The following is a 19914-nucleotide window of genomic DNA, read 5'->3' as shown; positions in this document are numbered from 1 at the left end:
CCTGAACTTAAAGGAGATTCTTCTTTCAGGAAATTCAACATTGCCAGCCAGGCGGTCAAACCATGGTGCCCCTAGGATTACATCCTCATGCTTGAGAGGAGATATAAAGAAGTCCTCTTTGTCCACATAGCTTTGAACATGAAGCCTCAATTTCCCGATTAAGGGAGTGGCTGAAGCTTCTTGCTCCTTGAAAGCACTGTCTGCGGGTAGGACATCTCCCATCTCGTAGGCTTGTATGCCTAGCTTGGTGGCCAACTCTATAGATATAAAATTGTGAGTAGAACCAGGGTCAAAGAGAATAAAAGCATCATGTTCTCTTACCTTTCCCCAAGCATGGCATAGAGGAGATCCTTTGTGGTGAGTTTGGTGAGTCTCCTCCTCTTCAATTAAACTCCCTTCTCTTTAGCTTTGTTGGAGTTGCACTTAGGAGACTTTTGGACATTGTCCTTCCCCTTAGGCTCGTTGGAACCCTTGTTTTCCGTGGGCTTATTATTTATTTTAGCCCCCGTTTGGAAATTGATTCGAGAGGACACCATAGTACGGTGTATTACCACCGATATGGTACGTGGCCTTTGGGAGTTGACATACTCCACCGTTTCTTCGGTTAAGCCCGCACAAAATTGTTGCTTTTGCTCTCCAAAATCCAACTTTTTGAAGACAGTGGCTTTAAGTTGTAGGTCCCAAAACTTGTCTACATATTTGTGGATGGATTCATAGGGAGAGAGCTTTAAGCTTCGCCATTCGGTGAGTACTTTGTCTTTGGCATCGGTGGCCAAAAACTGCTTCATAATGGAAGCTCTTAAAGCTTTCCATGTTCGTGGAGCTTCACCGTTGGCTCGTAGGCTAGACCACCATTGCTTGGCAGACTTTTGAAAGTGCATAGTTACATGGCGTAGCTTAGAGGACTCCGTGAAGCCCTCATCTCCAAACGCCGCATCGAACTGTTGGATAAAGGCCAAGACTTTGTCCGTAGCACCAAAGGTACCATCATAGGTAAGGAAAGAGATGCTCTTCCCTCCCTCTTTGAATTTCTTCAACTTGGATGACCTCTTCCATGCGGCATAGGATTTCCTATGGCCTCTTCTTTTTGATGGTTCAAAAGTTGCACCATCACTTTCTTTAGAAGGTGAAGAATTTGAAGAAGGTGGAGAAGAGGGTGACCTCTTTCTCGCCTTTTTCTTGTCTTGATCTTCGTTGTCTTCACCATCACTTTCATAAGAGGAAGAGGATGAAGAAGATGGAGAAGAGGGTGTCCTCTTTCTTGCCTTTTTCTTCTCTTGCTTTTTATCATCCCTCTTTGAATTATGGCGTGTGATGGTCTTCTCCGCTTTGGTGGTGATGGAGAGCGTTTAGCCCGCCATCTTCGTGGAGCCATCTCCTTCGAGGTGGCGGGAGACTCACTTCTTTCTCGTTCCTTCAGTGGAGGCTCTTGAGTTATCCTTTGGGAAGGAGATGCATCATCAAGAAGTAAATTCTTGAGCCCTTCATATGGATTCTCTTCTTCTTCTCGAATCGGAGAGAGACTTCTTTTGGGAGTATCACAAGGAGGCTTCCTAGGTGTTCTCTCGTCATGGTGATGAGCTTGGAGAATCCCGTGAGCACAGAGCTGTCGTTGCACTTCACTTTGGAGAGATGGATTGCCCATGGCTTGTTGAAGCCTAGAAACAAGATAGTTAACAAGCATCGGAGCATCATTAGTAGCTTGCTCATTAGCAAAATCAAAGTTATCAACATTAATTTCACTCTCTTTACTATTGTCAGCCATTCTAACAACTTTTAGGTGTAAACTTTTTAGGTGTACTTTGGCACTTCAAGCCCTAGTTGCTACTCCTCTTTACCCCTTTAGAAAAAGCACTCAAGCTATTGTACCCGTGGCTCGAATACCATTAATTGCAAGTAATAGAAGAGAGGGTCGTTCAACACCAAAACAGCACCGGCTCCTGTTAAGCTTCTAATAGCTCAATAGTGGTTAAGCCGTAGGCAAGCCCCGTAGGACTCCACTATTAAGACCATAGCTCTCGACGGTGATGCCCCGTTAACTGCACGAAGGCAGGTGCACTGCAAGGCTGACAGGCAATTAATAATACCAACCATTTATAGCTAGCTTGAGGACCTCCCTTCTTGAGCAAGAAAATAGAAACCTTGTGCTCTGATACCAATGTAACATTTAATGGCCTAAAAACTTGTGTGTAGCGGAAATTAACATGAACATAGTGGACATTTCATTAGAATAGATTCCTAATGAGAATTACAAGAGTGCTTGGGTGGAGAGAGCAACAAAAAGCATAACACCTAGTTAGATAGCATGAACAATACTTTCAAAAGAGAGAGAAATTAAGCTATTGACAACAGTTGAGGACCGGATTTGCATGGAGCCGGTCCCCCCTCCAAAAGGCTTTGTATTATGGTTTCTCCCATCAAGAGAGACATTGTACAATACAATTCTTTGTGTTCCTTCAAGACTAGCTAGTGCAATGAAGATGAAAGCTTCATGCACTAAGCAAAACACTTAGCAAACACAACATCAATTATCCCCGGTCTCAGACCCAAGACATCACATACCTTCGAAGATGGTGAGAGCTAGCAGGGTATGAGAGTAGATTGAGAGGAAGAAGGAGTATCTTACGAGAAAGATGTACATCTCCTCACATAATCACTCATATTAGCATAGCTTAGCTTAGTAATTAGCATGGTAGAGGGGATGAGCATGCATTGAAGCTTGGATCTTGGTTGGATTTGCATACACATGCCAAGAGTGTGTCGATGTAGGCTTCTATCTCACAAGCTTGGAGTAGGTGATGAGCTCTCCATTAAAGCTTGGGAAGAGATAGTCTTCTTTACTTCACACCTAGACTGTGTGTGTGTGTGTGTGATAATGCCTTGCAAAAATCAGCCCCCTCTCTCTCTTGGGCGAGCCCTCTTGCTATTTGCTCTTGCTCCACCCTCATTGGACCTCCCCAAGTCAAGCCAATGACAATTAAGCAGCTTAAGTGATAGCCTTCTGACATGTGTCCCCCTTTCCCCTTTTGTGAGAGCTTTAGGTAATTTAATAATTCAACTAAACTCTCATTGGACCCCTTTGCCTCTTGGCCAATAGGAATCAGGCAAGCCATTAGGCTGTTGAATGCTCATTGGACCCCTTGGGAGACTGTCCAATAGTCATCTAGGAGACTTAATTCTCATTGGTTCTTTTATTAAGTGTTTTTTAAATTAATTAAACTAGATTTACTCTAGTCTAATTCTCATTGGTCCACCTCCAAGGCCATCCAATAGGAATTGGGTACACCTTGTGGGCATCTAGCCTAGGGAGCTGACATGTGTCCCTCATTCCCTTTGTGTAAAGGGAGCTTGTGTGTGTGTGTGTGTGTGTGTGTGTGTGTGTGGCTTTCTCTCTCATCCCCTACATGCAAGGCTCGCCCCCTCCCAAGTAGGGATTGCAAAGACTTTTTTGGTACACACACAAAGCATCCAATTCCCTTAAGGTTGACCTTTGGACACAACCTTTGAATTTTGGAACCTTAGAATTTTGGAAGTCTTAATGGGCTGAACCTTAGGGTCTTTTTAGCCCATTGTTGCACATGGCTCTTTTGCAGATGGCCCCCCCTTTGGATCCCTATTTTCCCTCCTTTGGATCCCTATTGTGTCCGGTCTGCTAGCTTAACCAATATTCTAGCTTTTTCTCCCTTGGCACTTCCCCATATTAAATGATCAGTTTAATATGAGAAAATCATTTAGGAGAATTAGATATTGATTATTATGACAGATATAGCCTCTTTAATCTTTTGAAAAGATTCTTGTAGATCTCGGCTATACTCATCTCAACAACGAAGATCTTCCCATGTACCTTAAGTAGAAAGGGACTTTTAGATCTTCCCTTTGTGTCCTCGAAAGGTGCCTTTCTTGTGGATGTATGTATAGTGTTGTTGTACACATACTCTACAAGTATTTCGCCCATTGTGAGCGTTGATCTACTTCCGTAACATAGGATTTTAGTAGATCTATCTCACTTTGGCTATCTGTTTGTGGGTGATAAGCCAAGGAGAAATTTATCTTGATACCACTGTAACGGAATTAGGCTAATAACATTGATTGTAGCAAAATTAAAGTGACAATAGTGAGCATTTCATTAAGAGAATTTTTAATGAAGATAAAGAGAGAGCTTGATTGAGGATATAAACACAAACATTGCACCTAGTTAGCTTGGCATGAACAATACCTGTAAAAGAGAGAGAAATAGAGAAATTGACAACAATTGAGGATCGAATTTATTTGGAGTCGATCCCCCCTCCAAAAGGCTCTTGCATTATATGTTCTCCCATAAAGAAAGACTTAGTACAATACAATCTTTGTGTTCCTTAAGACCTTTTTGATGCCAGGAATATGGAAAGCTTCATGCACCAATATTATGCCCAAAACAACAATTAACTTAGATGCAATAGACAAGAACTTGTCCCCAGTCTCAACCCCAAGACCTCAAACACCTTCAAACGTGGAGAGAGTTGGCAGGGAGTGAGGGAAGTGAAGAGGAAGAAGATGTAGCATACGAGAAAGAAGTATTCTCCTCACATATCATCACTCTTAGACTCCTCTTAGAGCATAGCTGAGCATAGTAATGAAGAGGGGAACCCCTTAGTAGATTGTCCAATAGGAATAAAGTAGGTCATAATTCTTACTGGTTATTTTAAAGGCCCATCCAATAAGATTTAATCTTGTTTTTATAAATCTTAATTCTCATTTGTCCTATATGCCTTATGTGAAAGGGGGCTCTAGTAGTGTGTGTGTGTGTGTGTGTTTTTTTTTTTTTTTTCTATCCATCTCCCTACTAAGAGGTCTTGCCCCATGCAAGTGGAAGTGTCCACTTGGCCACTTGCATCCACTTGGTGACCATAGTCCCAACTATACAAAGGTTTAAAATACCTAACATAGACAAAAGAGTATCCCATTAGTCCTAGGCCTAAAGGCTTTTAACACCAACCTTTGGGGGCTTTAATGAAGCTTAACCTAAGGGCCTTTAAAGCTCCATTAAGTGTACATTTCTCTGTGGAAGAGACCTCTCCATTTCGACCCTTATTGAGACAAGTTTATCTCTCCTCTTGGTCCCCTACTGAGAATAGATCTAGTAGCACATATCCATATTCCAACTCGTGTTCCCTTTTATCTTCCCATATTAAATGATCAGTTTAGTATGAGAAAATCATTTGGGATAGGTAGATGTTAGATTTTATGACAACAACCAGCCACTTGTGGTCGTACGCGTCGTCCAAAAGCTGAGCGCTCGAGGAAAACCCACTCCGGAATGGTCTGTCGATTTCTCACCAATCCCTTACTTTGTTCGATTCTTTGCTCGTCCACTCCCTGAACTTTGTGCGAGTGTGTGTGTGTGTGGATCACATACAACATGGCTCCAATTTTGCAGCACTGCCTAAATTTGATGCCCCTTAATTTTGCTCATTAACTCCCGTTACTCGATTGTGTGTGTGCAACACACACACACACTCCCTTGCTTTGCTTTCGATTCCTACTAGCCTGGCTTCTCCTTCGACTTGCTCCTTCATTTTTGAAACTTCCCAGTGCTTCTTACTCTGCTCACTATAGTGTCAGATTTTGTTGCTTTGCTTGCCTTGCTTCCAAGCTTATGGCAAAGCTTGTCTAAGATTGATTGTAGCCCACAAGCTAGTGAGCTCCCAATTGAGCCAATCCCTGCTCAATTCTCTTACTTTCAAAATGCCCTGATCAATTTCGATCCCCTTGTGTGCATGCCTTGCTTGTTTCATAGAGCTGCCCCAAGCTTTGCTCACTTTCTTAGTCAACGCCTTGGTCAATGCACTATTGCAATTTCCTCAAGCATTGCAGGTTAGGCTCGATTTGCTTCCAAGTATATGCTTCACTAAGCTTCACAATGTTTAAAAACCTTTGAAGATTTGCCCGATCTGCCCTGCTCTCGAACTCTCTACAGATCCGGCTGCTCTGCTGATCCTGGATCTCTCTCAAGATTCCATCTTTCTCTTGGGAGGATTGCACACGTCAGAGTTTTGATCTCCATGATCTGCCCGGATCTCCTCTGATCCGACTCCTCCATGCCATATCTACCGCCGTCGATGATCGAGCTCCATTGTCACTATCGAGATCTCGAGAGAGAGGGGGAGGGGGGGTTTGTCGCCACTGCGATTGTCACCATTGCTTTGATACCAATTGTAAGGTGCATGTGCAGAGAGAGAGAGAGAGAGAGAGAGAGAGAGAGAGAGAGAGAGAGAGAGAAGAGAGGATGTGGGTGGAGAAGCTCACACAATATATGTGTGTGAGAAAGCCCCTTATTCTTTTATCTAGTAAAGAATAAGGTGTGTACAAGTGATGGGTGGTCAGACATCTCTGGTTTGCCCGACCAGGGTAAGAGGCACACCGCCTTTACCCCAACATACACTCCCCTCATACTTTGGCCTATAGTTACACTCGTGAATTTCATGGTTTGTTCACTCGCCTTCCATGGCACACCACTTACAAGTGATGGGCGGTCAGACACCTCTGGCATGTCCGACCGGGGTAAGAGGCACACCGCCTTTACCCCAACATACACTTCCCTCATACTTTGGCCTATAGTTACACTCGTATGTTTCATGGTTTGTTCACTTGCCTTCCATGGCACACCACTTAAGGGTGTTTCTTTTGAGCCATAATATGTTCTTTAAGAGTCCCTTATCCAAACATTTGTAGATGCATTTGTCGTTGAAGACTAGCCAATTGACTCATCCACCTCAATGCTTTTTTGTACTCTTCCATAGTGGAATTTGTTGTTAAGCCCACTGCATAGGTATAACAACCTTAGTATGCCTCTTTATGTATCTGTTCCTTGGGCATCTCCCCATAGATTATCATCTAGTTCAATGGAATCATGTATGCAAGCTTTCAATGTGGCATGTCTCGTGCTATATTAACCTAAATGTAATTCTCTATTCAACAACCCTTCTAAGAAGAGAGAAACAAGTCTCACTATCAGGACACCGGCAAGGCCGGACTAGACAAGGGCAGGGCCGGGCTAGGCGGTGTGGAACGGGGAGTCCAACTAGGGCAAAGGGCCAGGGGCTTTGCTATATAATGGGTGGTTGGGTGGTGGACTCTCATGCTCTAGCTTCCCCTCTCTTACACTAGTATCAGAGCTCAGGGAGGAGGAGCCATGGAGGAGGGGGGAAGGAGATCGATTATGAGGTCTTTTGTCTCTTGTCTACCTCTCTCTCTCTCTCTCTCTCTCTCTCTCTCTCTCTCTCTCTCTCTCTCTCTCTCTCTCTCTCTCTCTCTCTCTCTCTCTCTCTCTCTCTCTCTCTCTCTCTCTCTCTCTCTCTCTCTCGATCAAAGAACAAGGCAACCTCTCTCTTCCTTGTCGAGCTTGGAGCAGCACGGGCATGGCCTCTTGCAAGGCGAGTTCGACATGGCCTCTTGTAAGGCGGTTTTGACAGAGCAGTAAAGCCCGTGGGAAGCATGGCTTCTCTTGGAGGGAATCGGGGGATTGATTGTTGTGAGGGCGGCCACTTGCGCGGGGGGGGGGGGGGGGGGGGGGGGGGGGGGGGGGGGGGGGGGGGGGGATTATCGTCTGTGTGAACAAACCCTCGCATGCTCAATAAGCGAAGTGGCGACGACCACCATCTGCAGCATGATGGGCCTCATCGGGTGCACGATGGACTGCGGCACAATTCCCGTCCACGGGAGGGCAACATGGGGAGCACGATAGCGACAGCAGTTTTCCCTGCGCGACAAAGCCACCATCGCTGTGCAGGTTTCAATAAGACTTGTTTTTTTATTTTATTTTTTTAGCATTAACCCTAAGCAAGGGTGCATGCCCACCCCGGGCACACACCCCTCCAGATTTTGGCCCCTTAATTATGCCAAGCTCGGAGAACCGAGGTCGATGACCTGCCGAGTTTCATGACGACGTCCCAGCAGTAGCAGAACCTGCATGCGACCGTGGCCGTTCACGGCATGGAGTACAACCAAAACACTCCTATGATGGAATTCACACAAGGGCAGGGCCAGTAAGCATACAGTTATCAGGAAGATCTGATAGGATTGGCAAAGCATGCAATCCTCTTGGTGCAACTCGAGCAAAGGCAACGAGACTCTCCGATTTCAATGAACGATGTCAAGACCGAGGCGGATAAAGGTAATGTTAGCATTCACAATTGTGAATGCAATGGCAAGGCAATGTCTTCCAGCAGGGAGCAATCCCGACAAGGAGAGTACGACAAGGATGATGTTCTTAATTGATTTAGGACGCGTTGATTGAGGTAAAGTAAGAGTTTGTTATCACAATTTTGTGTGAGCAAAGCTTATTACAGATATACAACACCCAGCAAGGCGGCAAATCGACAAGGATATACCCTACCATGGTAAGGACCATGGTTAGGGCTACAACAAGTCCTCAAGCACAACTCGAGAGTCAAAAGAGATCATCGCCAAGGTATGCAATAGATTTTGTTTTGGTTTGATCATGTTTTCAAACATGCTATGTAGCTCTTGCATGCAGGCACAAGCACAGCTTGTGACAAGTTCCGTACGCAGTCAACTTTTTTCCACTGCTTTGTTTGCAAAGAGCCACTATTTGGTTGAGAGATCAGCATCGAGCATGGCTTAACTACACAATATTCAAGCCATGCAAAAAGTACCTGATACTTACAGGGATCGGCACGACCGATAACTCTTGCTGCTCGAGGGTACAAAGTTGTTTGGCATGGCCACTTCTTTGTCGATTCGACAAAGCTCTTTTTCTCACGTCTAGACTTGATTGATGATGCCAAATATGTTCCGCATGGCCGACTATTTGTCACCATTTGCAACAATTGACGATAGATGTGATTCCCAATCTCTCGCATATTGATTTTCCAAGTGCTGACATGACGGCACTTTGCAAGTATTTATGGAGGATCTTTCACTATGCGTGAAGCCAAGGGGCATTCATTATCTATTGGAAGCCATGGCTATGAGCCAGAAGGGCTCAAGTTTCTCACGTACACCTCAGTCTACAAGGATGCTAAAGTACTTATCGGAAGTACGACTTCCATTTTGGAATCTTGGATTGAACTTTTTATGATACATATGCCAACTCTCTTTGGTGCAACACAAATGGCTATGAACTACATTTGAACGAGCTTTTCTTCCGACATCTCCAGACAACTGCTGGATGACCAGGTTAGACCATGTTCGATATTGTTTATTTTTCCATGTTTATACATTTACATTGGAAATTAATGCTTTGGGGCAAAGCAAAGTTCTTTGCCAATTTTACATGAAGCAAGGCTTCTCCCTTGTGCCAAGGTACTACACACAAGTTTGAAAAACTGGCAAAATAGGGCATATCACCTCACAAAATCCCTACCATTTTAGATTGTGCAAGGCACTAATGGTTTTGGCTCTCACGTTTGAGGCCGTCACATTCGCCAAAGGCTTAAAAATCTGTATGCAAGGCATGCTACCCAGGGGGCATGAATTCCATCGCTTTAGAGCTTACGCTTCTGCTATCACACCAGACACTCTGTCACGAACAACCTAAGTTCTAGATTGTTTAAATTTTTAGTTGCTGTCAACGCACAATACCACTAAATGAAACCTAAATCTAAGGCTTATTTCGCAGGTGAAGTTCCATATTAAGTCATTTTTGTAAAGTCACGACCCCATACATGGTAAGTGGGTCAAGTTGTGGCTTGTTTTTTCAGTTTCCTCTCTTGATGACAGCGTTATACAGGCAAATTGTTGCATGCTTATAGGATAAGCTGCGCTAGGCATAAGAAGTGTAAGAGCACACTAATTGGGCACCCACTCTAGAAATTTACAGAAAGTTCCTCAGCCCAGAATGCTCTTCTTCTCCCTCCTTCTATCTCTCTCTTTCGAAGAATAAGGAAAACTATCTAAGAAGCTCTTTGATACATGTTTTGTTTGTGAGTCAATTTGAGCCAAGGTGCTCTAATGCTCAGCTAGAACTTGGCCAAGATGCCATTCACATTAGTCTTCATCGATTCATTGATTGAACACTAATTGCCATAAGGGCTATGAGCCACACCAGCTGACTAAGAGTCATTGTCAGATCTCGGGTATGACCCAACGGTTGGCATTCCTTGGGGGATTGTTCTTAAGACCGAACAGATCTACCCACTGGACTACACAACGAAGTTAATGGACAAGCAGGTGTCTTGTCATGCCGGAGGTTTATGGTGTCATTTCTGCATGACATAGTTTCAGTGTGACACTCGAGTCGAGTATTTGATAACCACAAACTCAACTCGGGTGATTTCTACCACGGATTTTAGATGCAACATACCGTTGCGACAGCATGGCTATCCATAAGAGCTAGACTTTCCACTTGTGTAGATCTCCTGCTCTCTCTATAGCACTACGAGTGTCTATGGACGCATTGTTTTGGGGTACGACCCCGCAGGGTGCTTACTAAATCACCCCATAGTCATGGAGGATCACAGTTGATCTATTCTCAGAAAGAAGTCCGCACTATACCACGTGGTAGCAGACAAATTCACCTTCTCAAGTTGATTCCAAAATCATTATGTACACGGTTGACTATGTTGGTTACCGTTACCTACTAATCGAGCGTTTTCTACAAAGGGTCTTACCAAAGGGTTTGACTACGTAGATTCTAATCAAGGGTTTGGATTGCAACAGCAACACCCAGGGTTTCCGGTGCAATGTTGTTTGTTTTTTCACACATGGACAACGTGTTCCTCTGTATTTGAAAACGAGTAAGTGAACATTCAATTCAATCTCCAGGTAGGTATCTTTTGATTTGGTGTTATTCCAGTTTTTAGTATGCATTGCTTGGTTTTTTCAAGTTGCTACGCTTGAATATTTTAGAGCCATGCCAAGGGCATGTCAAAACAAGTATTTTGGGCCGTAGTGTCTAATGTACATTATGCTGTTATGAATCCACTTGTAGGATTCGATTTGGCACATGTTGTCACATGGGATACAACATGGTCTAGGGACTCAAGGAGTTCGGTTTAGCCAGTGTGGAGCAAGGATAATGAGGGTCCCTCTCACTCCCGTTGTAGAGTGTTTGCAGTTACCTCCACGCACAAGTACATCTTGTACTCGAAGAATGTTCTTTTTCAGACATTCTTACATGAGACATATTCCACATGTGGAGGATATGAGTCTCTGGGACTGACACTGGCGCCCACTATTTCAAGTATGTGTCACGACAAAGTCCCTAAGTGCTGGTCCAATCAATTTTCTAGACCATTTTCAGTGCGGCGTATCATGAGCAATTCCAGTGGCCAAAAATTGTCGGATACTTAGAATGACTTGTTAAGGTACAAGTACTGCTAAACAATGACACATATGGTTGTTTATACATATAGCAAAAAAGTTTCATTGTTTGTACCTAGAAGTGATCACTATTTCACCTTCTATTATGGTTCAGACGTTTCAACAAGGCTTGCACAAGATTGCAACTGAAAGTATTTACATTCCTTTTTAATGTGTGCTAGGTGCATCACATTTTCCATAAGTATTGGCAAGGATAACCATGGATATACAGGTTCGGATCTATTTTTTGCTGAATGCATGCACACTAGGTGTTATGGGCCCTAGTGTTTAGCAAAAGCTGATTTGGAACGGCATGCATATTCCTCAACTTGTTGCTTATGAAGTATTTTGCACTCTCTCTGGAGTATCTCAATGAGTTTACTTATCGGTCTACCAATCACCAATAGAGGTCATGGCTCGGTTTGGGTGTTTGTGGATCTTTCATGTTAACCACAATAGTTATTCAGCCTTTCTCAGCAATGTGGTACGATATTGGATCCCTGTTTACTAGCCATCTAGAACGACTGGTTGTAAACCGTGGGGGAAACACACTTCAGTACTATCACTTGTCCAAGGGGATATGCAGATTACAAAGTGTAATCTTGTGCTAAAGGATATGCAAGTGTGTACGTTAGCACCACATGATCCAATTAGTAAGCATTTGTCGCTCTACTTGGAGTTTGCTTACCATAAGTTTAAGCATGTTTGCGATTAGGTGTAGTCTCTTCATGTTTAAATCAAGTTCTCAACCTTGAACACTAGTTATAGTGGGGTTATTTACTGTTGAACTTGGAAAACAAGTCAAGGACTTAAACTTGGCTGATGAGTCCTGTTAGCAAGTTACTTCATGGAAAGTGAAAAGAGGTACTCTTTAGGGTACATCTTTGTGTGATAACTCGTTTTGCATCCTCATGTGTGTTCTAAATGGAGTCTACACGCTATGATTGGATAGGAATCGGTAACATAAGATGGTTGCATATGGATAACAATGTCAAAAATCAAGATGTTACTCTTGGTTTCATTGAGCCTCCTGCTGAACCGTGGTTCGGTCAACCAAACAACTGGATCCATGAAGGATGCCACTTGGAAACATTAGTGTTCTTAAGAAGAAGTTCCCCACTTTTGTTTTCGAGGACGAAAACTCTTCTTTAATGGGGGAGTAATGTTAGGACACCCGCAAGGCCGGACTAGACAAGGGCAGGCCGGGCTAGGCGGTGTGGAACAGGGAGTTCAACTAGGGCAAAGGGCCACGGGCTTTGCTATATAATGGGTGGTTGGGTGGTGGACTCTCAGGCTCTAGCTTCCCCTATCTTACACTCACTTGTTGAGAAATTTCTCTTTCCAAACATCTTGCTACATATTGTCTCATTCGACTTGCACAATCTCTCATTGTCTCCCCTTTCTCTTATTTAAAGCTATATATTTGTGCCAATGTATTGTGTATGATCCCTATTTTGAGCAAATGAGGTGACAAAATTTGGGCTACTGTTCGAAGATCATGAAATCTCCTAAGTTCTAGAGTTTAGAACCATGTTAAGACCTTACCCTCTAGTGTCATTCCAAAACCCTCGTATTGTGTGTGAAAATTGTATATTCTTTCAGCTCTAAGCACTTTATGAAAACTTGCTAGGTGATCAAAAGGATCACACTGTGTGTGAAAATTGTAGATTCTTTTAGCTCTAAGCACTTTATAAAAACTTGCTAGGTGATCAAAAGGATCTCATGAGCCATCGTACCTTTTCACCCATTTTTTTAAACCAACCAATTTCACTTTGCTTGTGTGGTATAACCCAGTTAAGCTAGCAATTGGCATCCTCAATCCTAGATCTTCAAACCAAGCTGGATCAATTGTCTCCCATTTGGCCTCATGTCTATCTCATTGGGTGTTGTTGTTTCCTCCATTGATCCGATCTTTTGGGATGAAATCCATGCTCTTGTGCATCAAAGAAGATGTATGCAATGGCTAGAATGGCTCCACATGAGTTGAATAACCACTCATTGAAGATCCATAAGCCAAAATTTGAGGTCTGGCTTGATGTGAAGGTTATATCCTATGGTTTGCTCTCAAACCCACTTTCAAAGGTATCGTGAGATTTCTTGTCGTTTTCATATGTAGCATACCTCTTAGTTGAGTTGGAAACCTTGATGGTGGATGGTTTGATATGGTCGAGGTTCACTCAATACTCTGAAGATAGTCCTTAACTAGATTACCTTGACCCAAATATATTATTTTGGTTGCTTCTTATGACCCAAACTTGAATGTGAGACCTACACAAGTATGGAAGCTTGTCAAGTCAGATAACCCTACTATGAAGGATCGTTTAGTATCATGATACTAATCTTTTTCAACTATGAAGGATCTACTACACAAAATTGTTCACAATGATGAGTTATACCCTTTGACCAATTTTGGTTCAATTCGGATCACTTTTGCTTAAACTAATTGCCACTTTTCTATTTATCAGAGTGTTTAATTCCTTATTAACCTTTGATGATGATTAAAAGCACTATTTTTTTTTTCAAAATTCACCAATAGGCTCTTTGGCATGTACATACAAGGTTTACACAAGTGGACAAAATTTTCCCAGTTTTGGCCTTGGTTTTAGTATCTCGGTGCTAAACTTTGGCTCAAATTTTTTTATACCAAACTTGCAATAGTGATTGCCCACAACAAGAGGAACTCGGTGATATTCTTGCCTAGCGATTTGGAGCTTGTTTGAAGCAGTTTGGCTATTTTCGTTTTTCTGTAGGGTTTTAGTTTAGTGGTTCAAAATTGCCTAGCTTTGATAGGCATCATGTAGACAAGGTGTTCAATCAACATACAATGTCAATTCCCAAATTTACCTAGTTGTTTAGTATTGGGATACTAAACAACTATGGGTCTCTGTGTGTCCAAGCAATGTGTTTAGAAGCTTTGTCTAGCATCAAATCACCCTTGCGCTAATGAATGGAGGTTTTCATGATCATATTAATAGGACAGTTAATGCCACCTCCTCCCACACACTCGTCTACTCATGTGTGCAGTGTGCCTATGCTCACTTGTAGTGTAGAATATGCATAATCATGACATAGTGAATGCATCTAAAAAGACAAATTATCAAGAATCTACTAACATAATGGAGCTTTTGAGACCTATGCCACGTGTCGGTAGCTGCGAGCTGAAGGCTTGAGACAAAAAAAAATTGACCTGCCAAGAAAGAGCACACGCTCGCAATAACGATGCCTTCAAATGAGTATTCTGAAGCTTGGTGGTGGCTCTGCTAGGCTTTCAAGTAGATTTAGTTGCATGGTGACGATAGAAATTCAAATTTCTTGCAAGCTCATATTCCTTGCTATCGAGTCCCAGTGCTCCATGAAGTACAACCGCGAGAGAGAGAGAGAGAGAGAGAGAGAGAGAGAGAGAGAGAGAGAGAGAGAGAGAGAGAGAGAGAGAGAGAGAGAGAGAGAGAGAGAGATGAAATGATATATTAACATCTTCAAGATGTCGGAGGCTGGGTTTTTTTTTAAAAAAAGATGTTAAAATGAATCTAGAATTGCTACTAACTGGAACTATGTGGGGTGTGTGCATCATTGATACAATGGATGTCTGATGCTAAAATGAATCTAGAGTTGCTAGTAATTGCAACTATGTGGGGTGTGTGTCATCACTGATATAATGGGTGTTTGACAGGAGCTTAGGGCATCACCGTAAGCAGTAGGTAGAGAGAGGGAAAGCAAAGGACAGACGGGAGAGAGATGCATGGCTGTCAGAGAGAGTTAGAGGAAACTATGTCCGTAGCCTAAACAAGAGAGAGGATTTTTAAAAACACAAGGAGATATACGAGAGAGAGAGAGAGAGAGAGAGAGAGAGAGAGAGAGAGAGAGAGAGAGAGAGAGAGAGAGAGAGAGATGAAGTGAAATGAAATTTTAAATTAAAGATTGCAAAAGGCCAAAATAACTTATGAGACCAAAACGATACATCCATGATGGAGCACATAGGGAAAAATTAATGTGTGTGTGTGTGTTGTGTGTGTATGTGTGTGTGTGTGAGAGAGAGAGAGAGAGAAGAGAGAGAGAGAGAGAGAGAGAGAGAGATAAAATTAGTTAAAAATTAGTAAGAGAGTGTATTAGATCAGACTTTATAAGTGCACTTAGGGTGTTTGAGTCCTCGCATGATTCCATCTAAAACTTATACATATACATAGGCATAGATTTTAATGTCATAGAGAGGCTTTCCAAAGATCTCGGGGCTTGATGTAATTACCTAGAGCAATCTCTCTCTCTCTCTCTCTCTCTCTCTCTCTCTCTCTCTCTCTCTCTCTCTCTCTCTCTCTCTCTCTCTCTCTCTTTGCAAAAGGGCGAAGGAGAAGAGAAAGATGCAAAAAGGTTAAATGTGGCAGGAGTAGTCTAAAGGGGCAAAGATAGAGTGAGAAAAAAACTTGCATTTGAACAATGAGTAACTAAGTATCCATAGGTTATTGATGATAGTGTTGATCGTGTGTGTGTGTCACGAAGAGATATAAAGATACATGCACGCACGCACGCACGCACACACTTGTATACTGTTCATTAGTGATATCTATTCAAAGAAACTTCCAAACAGAAAAACAAAACAAACCCCCCCCCTTTTTTTAGGGGCTCTTTCTGCCTCGACCATACTAGGTCTAAAGCTTAATAAATTATTTTTTTATTTGACCACTACTATCGGGGGCCAAGCCCTCTATTGAATGATGATGATCTGTCGAGCGTGATCAATGTCTACTACTCTCAAGGAGTAGTGCAGGCGGCCTTCCTTCCTCCCTCCTGACTGTCGATCCCCATTGAAAGCCATGGGCGTGCTGCTCGATGTTGTATCTCACACTCATGGTGGAGCATGGCCTTCTTCTCTCGATACCGTGACACTGCACATGGGCAAGACTTGCCTCCTCCTACTATAAAAACAGGTGAGGGCGCATCTCTGCCCCTCACTTAGCTATTGTGGGTGTGTTGAGTTATTTTTGTGAAAAAACCTCCTGTCTGCTTTCTACTACCAAGGAGAATGGAGCTCTCCCCGGAGGTGACTCAGGTGTTCAATCCTACCTCGGCTGAGTTTACTGTTTTACTGCACCATTTTTGCTCATACTAAAGGTTTTAAAGAAGGTAGTCCTACCTTTTGCTTGATAAAAGCACGCATACTGTGTAGGTTTTTTGGCTATGGTATTCTTGCAAAATTTGTGCAAATGGTATTTTTTTCAAAGGACTTGACAAAACTAGGAATGGAGCATCCTTGCCTTTTATAAAAACTGCCCCGGACCTCGGACTGGGTAGGTTGCTTCTGTGGCGTACTGGAGGCTCTATCGAGTCTTGTAAATGGTTGCAGGTTGAGAAAGTTATAAGCTTGACTGGATTTTTTTCTACTAAAAGCCTAGACATTAAGGCTGGCCATGGGTCTCTTATGCATAAAATGATCATCCATGATTGTCTGCATAAAAAAATGGGAGTGGCCACAGTACCATGTAAAGGGCGCAAAAAATTGACCGTTGCAGTACTTCACATCCACATAAAACGTTTTGTATGTATGGCAGTATATGTATGAGGGTATATGGTGGTGAGTATGATGGGTGGCTTGATGGCCGTTCAGGCTTCAGCTGGACATGTATTAAAACACGGGCTGTTACTGTGTCACCGACTGCATAAATAGTGGCTACAAGGGGAGATGGCCAATGGGCCACCTGGCTCTAACTCTGGCAAAAATAAATAGCTGGTTCACAGCGTTGTGGTTACTGGTTTTTTCTAAAAAGCTAAAGGTATCTAATTATCTGACAGGTTTCGAAAAACAGTGGGTTCTTTTTATGTGATTAACTGGTTGCTTATCATAATTGGGAGTTCATATTAGGGAGAACACTACATATTGTGATAACCTGGCATTTTGTGAAGGTAAGTATACAACAGCTCATTCTTTTGGCTTTGGAAATAAGGCTATGGTTGGTATGGCCGGACACTACTGTTCTTGATAATCGACAATGACTTTTTGATAAGAAGGTAAGTATATAGCCGAGGATGTTTTGGCTTGGGTATAGCTTCCAAACTTTTGGCAAAAAAAATGATGAGGTTTCAAAAAAAGGGGGGAGTCTTGCTACTCTCTTAACTAATTACATTGTTGTCTTATTGGTCAAAAAAATGAGGTAATCACCACCATCATCCATAACCTCTGGTTGACAAAAAGATGTCGGATTTCACATTTCTTTATCTAAAAAAGTACCTTTGGTACCATGGGTTCTACTGATTGTAAAGGTAAGTATATGGTTGCTTCTTTATGCATAGCCAGTGAGAGGTGGCTCTTGGCTTTACTTTTGATGGACTTCACCATAGTCTATAAAGTAATAAAAAACTGCTAACATACCAAATGAATAAACTAGCTTGTCTAAAGTAATTAAAACCTATAAGATGGACATGGATAACAACTGATATAGTCCATTGATACATGTAAAACACATCCAAGGCTAACAGAATTGTTGTCTTGTTTGGATGGATGCAGGTAAGGACTCTATCTTATCTTAGATGGCTTTCTTTTGTTTGGCAAGCAACCTTTCTGTAATGAATTACTCACTGAGGAACGGGGAAGTTCTTCTACTTCTAGTCTTACTGAAAGAGGATCTCTTTCTTACGATCATTGTACCTAAATAATTATAATACTGAGTTATTTTTGTACTTATCAGTTCATTTTTCCCTGGCCAGCTGTCTTTTGAATGTAAAAATTCAATTATGTCTTATTAGTTAAGATTTAAACATCTACACACACATCCTATACATAAGGTTTCTCCTTTTCGGGGGAAACCGGGATGCTGGCCTAGGAAATTTTCTTAGGAATGGAGCTCTAAATTGGACCCACAGTCGATAAATCCTTCATTGGTAGACTGGTGTTAGGTGGCCCCTTTAAGACTCTTTTTCTAGGTTCCCTGCTCACGGCTACCATAGTCTCTAACTTTGTTGGTTGAAGGTTTGCATGACCAAGTATACTTTACAATTTAGACACTTTTTTGCTAATCTTTATGTCACTTTTTTTCAGGACTGCTCACGTTATAGATTGACAACTCGCATGAGCACTAATCACAACCGTGAGAATCATGCAAAGATTCTTGATCAGATTAAGCTTTACATTAAAAACCAAACACCAAAGAATGCCTTGGCTTCTAGAACTAGACCTTTACTTGCTAGGAAAGCCAAATTATGTATTACATACTATGGCAAGAAAAAGTAAACCCGACCTCACTGTTTTTGCAAACTTTGGCCTTATCTCAAGGATTGGAACTCGCCTCGGAGCCCCTCTCTGTGGCTTCCTCTCTTGTCCTCAGATGTATAAGCAGTTTGGATGCTTCACAACTTATTTATGATTCAGCTCTTGTCTCGGATAAAAAACTGTCTATCTTGCATATGTTGTCATTTAACGACTGGGTAAAAATTCTGGCTACATTGGACAAGGACTCCCTAGAAGGTGTTAACTTGTTGACCCAATATATTGCCCAACTTCCTATCCTTGCTACACAATATCAGCAAGAGCTTGCTCAGTTCTCCTCATCTGGAGCTGAGCTGTCAAACTTCCTTAGGAAACTCTGTGGGCTTAACCCCTCGTTTGTCTGCAACCCCAATTACCCCCTCCATCCCTCCAACTGGTGGAATATTATGTAGAGATAGTGCTGCACTAGAGGCAATAAAAGAATTCCAAAATAATATTTGTTCCCTCAATGATGTAAACCTCCTGGAGATGGTACCAAAAATCTCTAAAGTCTTCCATGTCCTACCAATAAGACAAATAGAAATTGAATCTCTCAGAGTTGACCATCAACTATGGGTTCTACCGAACAAGGCTTTCCTAGCCCCTATTCTTAGTGAAACCTGGGTGTACTTGGCCAATCTCCTTGCCTCAATAGTGGAAGACTGTAAACTCAAGATTCTCAAAGGTGGGCAGTTCCTGGACAAGGGAGAACTAATTAAAGCACCCTTTAACCTTCACCTCATCGACCACTCCAAATGCCCCTCAAACGCTGGATTGTACATACGTACTAAAGGAAGTATGGAATTTGCAAAAAGCAACCCTGATTTCTCTATTTGGAATATCTTCCGCCCCTATGTGAAATGTGCTTGTAGGTTTCTTGACCCCAAAGGTACGTGTGAATCAAGCATCATGTGGTTTGACCATGCAATATGGTTTATCCTCAACCACTTGGATCTGCTATTCCTAGAGAAACCATTCGACTTTCATCTATCCCTCATCTGCACTTGGCTTGGTGGACAGGCTAAGCAAATTGTGATTACACAAATAGCCTTTAATATTTTCCGTGGTCTTATGCATGATATTCTGAAAGAGCTTAAAGCAGATGAGCCCGGTCTATACCTCACCACTTATGCTAACTTTAAAGGAGTCAAATTCATCACTAATTTGCTTAAACCTTGTATTGAAGATGATGAGTCTCCTGCTCTAAAAAGAGCTAACTCTTTGGCTACTCCCAACTCCTTCACCTCGTTTTTTACACCTAGCTCCTCATCTAATCGAGGAAAATCTCGTAGTGTTACAAAAGGGAGAGGCAGATTCCCCGCAATCAGAAACTTCCCCGAAATCTAACCCATGAATACATTGCAGGTCTCTACCAACCC

This window comes from Adiantum capillus-veneris, chromosome 7 (genome assembly GCF_014529385.1).
Source record: "Adiantum capillus-veneris isolate H3 chromosome 7, ASM1452938v2, whole genome shotgun sequence".
Lineage (NCBI taxonomy): Eukaryota > Viridiplantae > Streptophyta > Polypodiopsida > Polypodiales > Pteridaceae > Adiantum > Adiantum capillus-veneris.
Note: the sequence above shows the minus strand (reverse complement) of the source record.